General features: G+C 33.7%; 1 long non-coding RNA gene across 2 annotated transcripts; it reads left to right on the top strand.

Moving 5' to 3' along the window:
* Positions 1–1,737: 1,737 nt before the first annotated feature.
* Positions 1,738–5,960, top strand: LOC127150473 (uncharacterized). Of its 2 annotated transcripts, none has more exons than XR_007822828.1 (2): positions 1,738–2,456; positions 5,287–5,960. It is a non-coding gene; the product is annotated as an uncharacterized LOC127150473 (long non-coding RNA). The 2 variants fall into 2 exon arrangements; XR_007822827.1 differs by having other exon boundaries at positions 3,748–5,960.
* Positions 5,961–8,867: the final 2,907 nt, after the last annotated feature.

The following is an 8,867-nucleotide window of genomic DNA, read 5'->3' as shown; positions in this document are numbered from 1 at the left end:
TGAGTCTGATCCATGGATCAACTAGGCCCAAAACCTATCAAACAACTCTATAAATAAAAGAATTGTTTTCATTTGTGGGGTTAAGAAATTTACTCCAGAGTCTAGAGAGAATTTTAGACTCAATTCCTCATGAAGACGAATCACTCTTTGAAACTCAAGTTCTTCGAAAATACAACTCTAAGACTTCAACTTCAATATCATCACGTGCTTTCATACATCAAGCGTATCCATTCAATAGAGAGAGAATCAAAGGATTGAGTACTAGAGATAGAATCACATCGTATCAAATCAATACAAACACAACATTAATACAAGTTCAATTCCATAAATCACGTTTATGTCCGAAAACGTCGTGTCAATAGTCTTTTCAAAGCTTAAAATAAGAAAATTGTGTATATATATCAAATATACAATTCATAAAATTAAACTAGAAAACGTGTTAAGAAATCATCCAATGATTAACTCATTTTTAATTCAATTGATATAATATACTTACTTTTAGTATTCCGAGCTCTTCCTTGAAAACATGTTATACAACCATTTTTCTTGAACAACTTTCGAATAATAACCTCCTATATCATTGTATTTTGAACCATGTATCTAGGTAGAGAATATTTTTTTGTGTGACATTGTCATGCTAACCTATACTTGACAACTATCACTCTTAGATATACAATTTTGTGTAATAGTACCGAGTTAGAGATTTGTGGTTGCTTTTATACACTCTCAAATGTGGAGTTCTATTACTTAATTAATTATATGAATTTTTAGACTGTTTTCAAGTACTTATATGCTCAACAATCTTTTTACCATGAATCCTTTGTCTTTTATCTGTTTAATTTTTTTAAAGAAATGATTAAAAAAATTAAAATTGAAAATAAATGTGAAAAAAATTGAAATAAATCCAGTGATGCTTTAGTCGAAGAAACAACCACGATGCATTTGGGTTTGTCATCATATTCATATTACAATTTTTTGAAAACTAATTGTTCCGTCCTTCAATGGGAATGGATTTTTGTTTCTTTATTTGTTCTCTCTCTTGTAAAGTTTAATGCTTGAGTCATTAATCGCATACAAAAGAGGGAAATGAATAAGTCAGAGAAACACAATATTTGAGAAAATTCCAAATACTTTGTAACATAAAGCAATTTTAGTGATGGTATAAAGTCCCAAACCCACGTAATGTTGAATTAAGAAAACAAATACAATCACTAGGCTTATTCTTGCCAGAAAGAGCGATCGACATAAATTGATTTAACGAAACATAATTACTCCCTCCGATCAATAATTTTGAAACTAGAGAAGTAGTTAGTAGTTGGTTGATGAAGAAAGTAGGGATCCAACAGAGGAAGATGTGTTGTGTTTAGTAACTTTTGTAGTCTCCTCAGCAGATGAAGTACAAGCCATGCCGCATTGGGGTGGAGATCAGTCGAAATGAAGCAGTTTTTGGTCGACCGGTTGAGAGATGCTATGTATTTATATCTGAAGTAAATGGTTGCAAACTCCACTCTGGAATGAAGATTTTGATCAACAACTATTAATAACTATTTCTTTAACTAATGTTGTAAATCAGATCAAAACCCATCTCTTATGGGCCTAAGTAGTGTGGTGGGCTGAGAAAATTAAAGTTCTTCAACACTTTTCCTCAAGCTTGAGGCAGTGGTGAGAGCCCAAGTTTGCTTTGAAGCAGATTAAACGACGCCGTGCCCAGAGCTTTGGTAAGGCCATCCACAATTTGCTGTTAGATTTTTCTTCCATCTCTTTGTCTCTAGCAAAATTCAAATCAATCTCTACCTGCTTCGTTGGAGCAATGGTAGACGGGATTTGCAGCCATGGCTACGGCGCTAACGTATGGACACCAAATGATGGGTTTAGAACTTTCTTTTACTTCAATTTCACAAACTAGTGAAAGCTAGCATGTGAGTGCTCCTACAAATAAGGGTAGTGGACGGTTATTTCCTCCCCTGGTACCACTCCATCACTAACTCCTACATTTAAGCACATCTTTTTCCACCATGTAAGTGTGCTTATTCCACATTCTAGTTCTTTTTTGGGGTTAACAACAAACATTATTATTCCACATTCTAGTTTTGATGAAGGGTGTGGTTCTCCCTTCTTAATTTTTTAATTATGGTCTATAATAATTTTATGGATAATTGGTTGATTGTCTGATAAAAAGTTATTATGAAATCCTAAGAAGCCTATAAATAAGATCATAGGTGTCTTAAAAAAAAAAAAAAGCAAAAATTTGTTTGTTAGAGAGAAAATTTGAAGAGTAAAAACTCCCACTTTGAGAAGTTATAGCAGACCCGAATTCGAGGAGTCAAATTCTTAGTTTGTGTACTGTTTGAAAGCACAAATAATTTCGCAGCGTTTTGGTGATACGATTTTGAAGGGTCATCCTTATCAGTACAGAGACATTTCGAACTTGGAGAGTTACTCATATCGACCTAAAGGTATGTTTATTGGTGATTTAATTGTTTATGCACGATCTATTTACATTCTAAGAGTTAGAGAAAAATATTTTATGTTAATTTTGTTGCATCTAGCCCTAGTTCGTTTTCCAACACCGGTATCAGAGACAGGTTGCTTTGCATAAACAATTAAATTCAATTATGTTTATTACGATTAGGGTTTGATATGTGATATTAATCTAAGAATTTTGATTCCTCTAGTGGTTCACTGTTCTGATTCATCGATCTACCACAATCGATTTTGTTTGACAAAATTAGAGTTTGTGAATTTCTAGGATCGATGCTGAAAATCTGTTTAGATTCAATTAGTTTGTTGAGTATGAAACCCAATTGATTAGTTAAAATGTGATGTTAATTTTTTTTTTTGTATTTATTGAATGAGATATTTGAATTTGTATTTTATATGAGATATGTAAATTGCATGTGTTCAATTGATTGATTCTTTTCTATACCTTTTCTTTTGGTTGACATGTTTAGTTGAGATTTGAAATATATCATGATTAACAAATTTGATTTGAGCATAAATTGTTTTGGAAATTATTTCAATATAAGATATTATCTACCTATATAAATTTCTTTTTACGGGGCAGCGGGGCCATTGTTCGGCCAACGGGATCATCACTCACTAACCGATTAGCGAGACTATTATCCTGCACATTCGCAGTGCCTTAAAATTGTTTTAAGTTATTAATTGTGTTTTGTGAAATGCATTTTTTTTACATGTTATGTTTTATTTGTGTTATCATATGTAATTATAGGATGATTTTCATATACTTGTTTTTTACATTAAAATATAGTATATAACCCTCTTTAAGTCGTCGCCTTCCATGTGTTAGCTAGCACTTGTCAAAGTTCGGATCACTTGATATAGGTTCTACCAAAGTGGAGGTGTATTTAGTTATCTGAGAGTTAGGCAAGATGGAGTAGTCGTGATACTCATACGCTTGAATATGGTTAGATTTAATTAGGTTATCAAAACGATTTTGGGTTTAATGGTATAATATGAGATTATTTTTAATATGCATTAATATATGATATCTTTTGTCTCATAAACGTTCTAAGAGTTACATGTGATGTAATTGATAAGTTTGTTATCTACCTAAATAACTTGATTTTGAGTGTCATGCCAAAGTTGACTTGAAATTTTGTGAAATATGGATCTTAGCCCACTAAATTAAATTCATTATTATGAATGATCATTTGAGGTTATGATTTGAGTGGGAATGTGCTTATAAAATTATTGATATCTGGTTTGCATATTTCTTTTATGTAGAGTATTATGGCAAATACCAATCCTACGATACCTAGCATGTCGATGCGATCTATCCTTGAGAAGCATAAACTAACTAGGACTAACTTCCTTGACTGACATTGCAATTTGAAGATTATCCTCAAGCAAGAGAAAAAGTTGAATGTCATGGATGAGGCTCTTCCTGATGAGGAACTTAGGGCAGGAGCGACTAAGGCTTAGAAGGATGCTTATAATAAGCATTACAATGATTGTGTTGATGTCACCTGCCGCATGCTTGCATGCATGAACTCGGAGCTTCAGAAGCAATTTTAGGAAATGGATGCCTTCACGATCATTAGTCAACTAAAGGCAATGTTTCAAGAGCAGGCAAGATAAGAAAGGTTCAACACCATCAAAGCTCTTGTTAACCGCAAACTAGCTAAGGGCAGTTTAGTTAGCCCTCATATTCTCAAGATGAAGAGTTATCTTGAGCAATTCCAAAAGTTAGGACTTGAGATCAGTCGCGAGCTTGCGATTGATTCGTGTTAGTTTGTATAGAATATTGGTATTTTATTGATAATTCATTGATAATAATCGAAGATTACAACCCTATATATAACCATATTAAAAGACACAAAAGGGAAGAATATATAAGAATAATGTTTCCAAGAATAATATTTCCTAAGAATAATATTTCCCAAAAATACTCTAATTATGTCAATACCCTCCCTCAAACTCAATGTGCTAGAATCACAACCTTGAGTTTTCTAAGAAAACGTCTTAATCAAATAAGTAAGCCTAGGATAGAATCAGAAACTTACGAAAAACAAAAACAAAGAAACTTCTAGGCTAGAGACAAAACCTACGAAGAATAAAAATACACAAAACTTCTAGCCTGGAGACAGAACCCACGAAGAACAAAACAAAGAATTTCTGGGATAGAAACATAGATTCTCATATAGAGATCTATAACATAACCTACGAAGAACGAAATAGAAACTTCTGGGTAGGAGAGATCCTCATAGAGAGATCTATAGCAGAATCCAATGACTACTAATTTGAAAACAAAACAAACATCATTTTTTTTGTGGCAACGAACGAAGCTGAGACCTGTGTGGGTGGCCGCATAATTGGATATGAACGAAGAGAGTTCGGGATGTGGTGAGTTGCGGACGACATAGGTTTGGGACGTAGTAATCTGGGTTGCAAACTACGTGTGTTTTTTTTTATTAAGTGGAAACAAAGAGTTGAAGTAGGAGATTTACACTTGGGTCTGCCTCCGTTTATGGCTAGTCATGGACAGAGGTAGAGATCGACAGAGACAGAGATCAAACAATGAGAAAGAAACCTAAAGCTCTAATACCATGTTAGTTTGTATAGAATATTGATATTTTATCGATAATTCATTGATAATAATCGAAGATTACATCTCTATATATATATATTAAAAGACACAAAAGGAAAGAATATATAAGAATAATATTTCCAAGAATAATATTTCCTAAGAATAATATTTCCCAAAATTACTTTAATTATGTTAATAATTTGGTTCTCTAATTCCTGTTTAATACTTTTGATCAGTTTGTAATGAGTTACAGTATGCATGGGATGGAGAAGAGTTTGACTAAGCTGCATGGGATGCTGAAGACTACTAAATTGAACATCAATTTTTGTTTTGAGGTTTTGATGGTGCAAAAAGGGAAGAATCCCAAGAAGAGTGAACGAGATCAAGGAAAGGGTAAGGACAAAGTTACTACCAAGGCATGAAAAGTTAATGTTCATGCTGCACCTAGACCGAAACTTAAAGAGCCTAAGCCACCCAAGGAAGGAGAATGTTATCACTACAAGGAACTTGGGCATTGGAAGAGGAACTATCCTCTTTATCTAGAAAAACTGAACAATAACAAGGGAAATGTCCCCCTTTGACTTCAAGTATCTTTGTTATAGAAGTCAGTTATCTACTTCTAACCCTACATCTTGGGTATTAGATACCAGATGTGGTGCTCATATTTGTGGAAATGTGTAGGGACTAAGAAGCAGTACGACATGGCTAAAGGTGAGTGGATCTAAGAGTCAGAATGAAGCAAGAGTTGTTGCATTAGTTGTTGGGACTTATGATTTAACTTTGCTTTTTAGACGTGTTTTAGAATTAAATAGTTGTTATTTTGTACCAACTATGAACAGAAACATTATTTCTATTTCATGTTTGAATTTGGAAGGTTTTATGTTTGTTATTGAAAATAATAACCTTTCTATATTCAGAGGAGACAATTTCTATTGCACTGGTTATTTAATGAATGGTTTTTATATTCTAAATATTGAATCATCTGATTACAAGTCTATCTATAACATTAATACTAAGAAATTTAAATCAAATGATTTGAATCCAACCTATTTCTGGCATTATCGTTTAGTGCATATAAATGAGAAACATATTTCTAGACTCCATAAGAATGGACTAGTCTCTTTTGATTTTGAATCATTTGAATCATGTGAATCTTATTTATTAGGGAAAATGACAAAGAGTCCTTTTTTCTCAAAAGGTTGAAAGGATCATTAAGCTGTTGAGTCTTATACATAGTGATCTATGTGTACTGATGAGTTCACATGCTAGTGGAAGTTATCAATACTTTGTCAAATTTATTGATGATTTCAGTAGATATGATTATGGTTACTTAATGAAACATAAATAAGAAACTTTTGAATTGTTCAAAATTTTCAAGAACAAAATACAAAATCAACTTGGCAAGAATACTAAAGCACTTCGGTTGGATCGAGGGGGTGAATACTAAGTCAAGAATTCACTATCTTAGAGAATGTGGGATTGTCTCAGAATTGTCTCCACGGGGTACGCCACAGTGGAATGGTGCATTCGAAAGGAGGAATCGAACTTTATTAGATATGGTTCGATCTATGATGAATCAAGTGGGCTTCCAATTTTCATTTGGGGTTATGCATTAGACTATAGCGTTCATACTAAACCAGACTCCACAATGATGGTTCAAAAGACACCATACAAGCTATAGACTGGAAGGTGTCCTAGACTGTCTTTTCTAAAGATTTGGAGTTGTGAAGTTACGTGAAATGTCAGATTTTTGATAAGCTAGTACCCAAATCTAACAAATTGTATTTGTGGGATATCCTAAGGAAACTAAAGGGCATTACTTTCATCTCCCTTGTCAAAACAAAGTGTTTGTTGCTCAGAATGGCACTTTCTTTGAAAGAGAATTTATTTCCAAGAGAGCTAGGGGGAGTAAAGTTCAACTTGAAGAAATTTGAGACTTGCAAATAAGTGTTGAATCGAGTGAGATTCTTGAAGAAGTTCAACTAATCTCACAACCGATTGTCGTGAATGAATTGGAGTCGGAACTGGTACTAGAACTAAAAACACAAGAGATTCAAAGATCTACTAGATCTCATCATGAACCTCAGAGATATGGTTTTCTCATGACAGTTGATAATAATGTGATGATTATTCATGATGATGAATCCACACCATATTAAGAGGTCATGGTGAGTTTAGATTATGAAAAGTGGCTCGAAGCCATGAAGTCTGAAATGTAATCCATGTATGATAATCAAGTATGGTCCTTAATTGATGCGTCCAAATGCATAAAAACCATCAGATGCAAGTAGGTTTTCAAAAGGAAAACTGACATGGATGGAAATGTGCATACTTACAAAGCACGCTTGGTTGCGTAAGGTTTCTCACAAACTCATGTTGTGGACTATAATGAGACTTTTTTTACCAGTCGTGATGCTTAAGTCTATAAGAATTCTTCTTACCAATGTTGCATACTATAATTATGAAATATGGCAAATGGATGTCAAAACAACATTTTTTAACAGAAATCTCATGGAGGATGTGTATATGACAAACTTGAGGATTCTTTTTATCCAAAGAATGCTGACAAAGTGTGTAAACTTTAAAGATCTATTTATGGATTGAAACATGCTTCAAAGAACTGGAATCTTCGTTTCGATGAAACAGTTAAAGAGTTTGAGTTTATCAAAAATGAAAATCAGCCTTGTGTTTACAAGAAAGCCAGTAGGAGCACAATCGTTTTTCTCATGCTTTACGTCGATGATATATTGCTCATTGGAAATGATATACCTACCTTGTAGAATGTCAAGTCTTGGTTAGGTAAATGTTTTTCACTGAAGGACTTAGGTGAGATTGCTTATAGTTTAGGCATTAAGATCTATAAAGATAGATCTAGAAGACTCTTAGGCAAGTTAGACTGCTTATATTGAAAAAATACTAAAGATGTTTAATATGCAAGACTCAAAGAGAGGATTCTTTGCCAATGGTAGAAGGCATAAATCTCTGCAAGAATCAATGTCCAAAGATACAAGATGAGAGGGAAAGAATGCAAAAGATTTTGTATAATTCAGCTATGGGTTCTATAATGTATGCCATGCTATGCACTTGACCAGATGTATCATGCACGTTGAGTTTGACTAGTAGATATTGGTCAGATCCAGGTAAAGCACACTAGACAGCAGTGAAAAATATCCTTAAGTACTTAAGAAGAACTAGGATGCATTCTTGGTATATGGAAGATTTGAAATTGAGTTAGTTGTAAATGGTTACACGGAGGTAAGTTTTCAAACTGACAAAGATGACTATAGATCGCAATCTAGATATGTGCTTTGTTTGAATGGAGGTGGTGTGAGTTGAAAGAATTTCAAACAAGAAACTGTTGCCAATTCTACTACAGAAGTTGAATACATAGTTGTCTCAGATGCAGTTAAGGAAGCCCTTTGGATAAAGAAGTTCATCGGGGATTTAGGAGTTATTTACATTATTGAAAACCATGTTACCTTGTACTGTGACAACAAGGCAATTGCAAAAGCAAAGGAATACAGAAGTTTAAGAACTGAAGAAGACTACTATTGAGGCTTCACCTAAGAAAAGCCTTGGTTATAAGTTGAAGATACCAAAGATTATGACCTTCAGTGGTGAAAGAGATGTAAAGGAATTTGAGAATTTCCTTTAGGATGTAGAAGAATACTTCAAGTCTACCAAGATCTTCAAGAGGCACAGATTGGTATTGCCATAATGTACCTGACATTAGATGCCAAGTTACAGTGGCGTACCCGGAGACTTGACGATGTAAATGCGGGAAGAATGAAGATTGCTTCTTGGGATGTACTTAAGG

This window comes from Cucumis melo, chromosome 8 (genome assembly GCF_025177605.1).
Source record: "Cucumis melo cultivar AY chromosome 8, USDA_Cmelo_AY_1.0, whole genome shotgun sequence".
Lineage (NCBI taxonomy): Eukaryota > Viridiplantae > Streptophyta > Magnoliopsida > Cucurbitales > Cucurbitaceae > Cucumis > Cucumis melo.
Note: the sequence above shows the minus strand (reverse complement) of the source record. Positions and strands in the feature narration are given on the sequence as shown.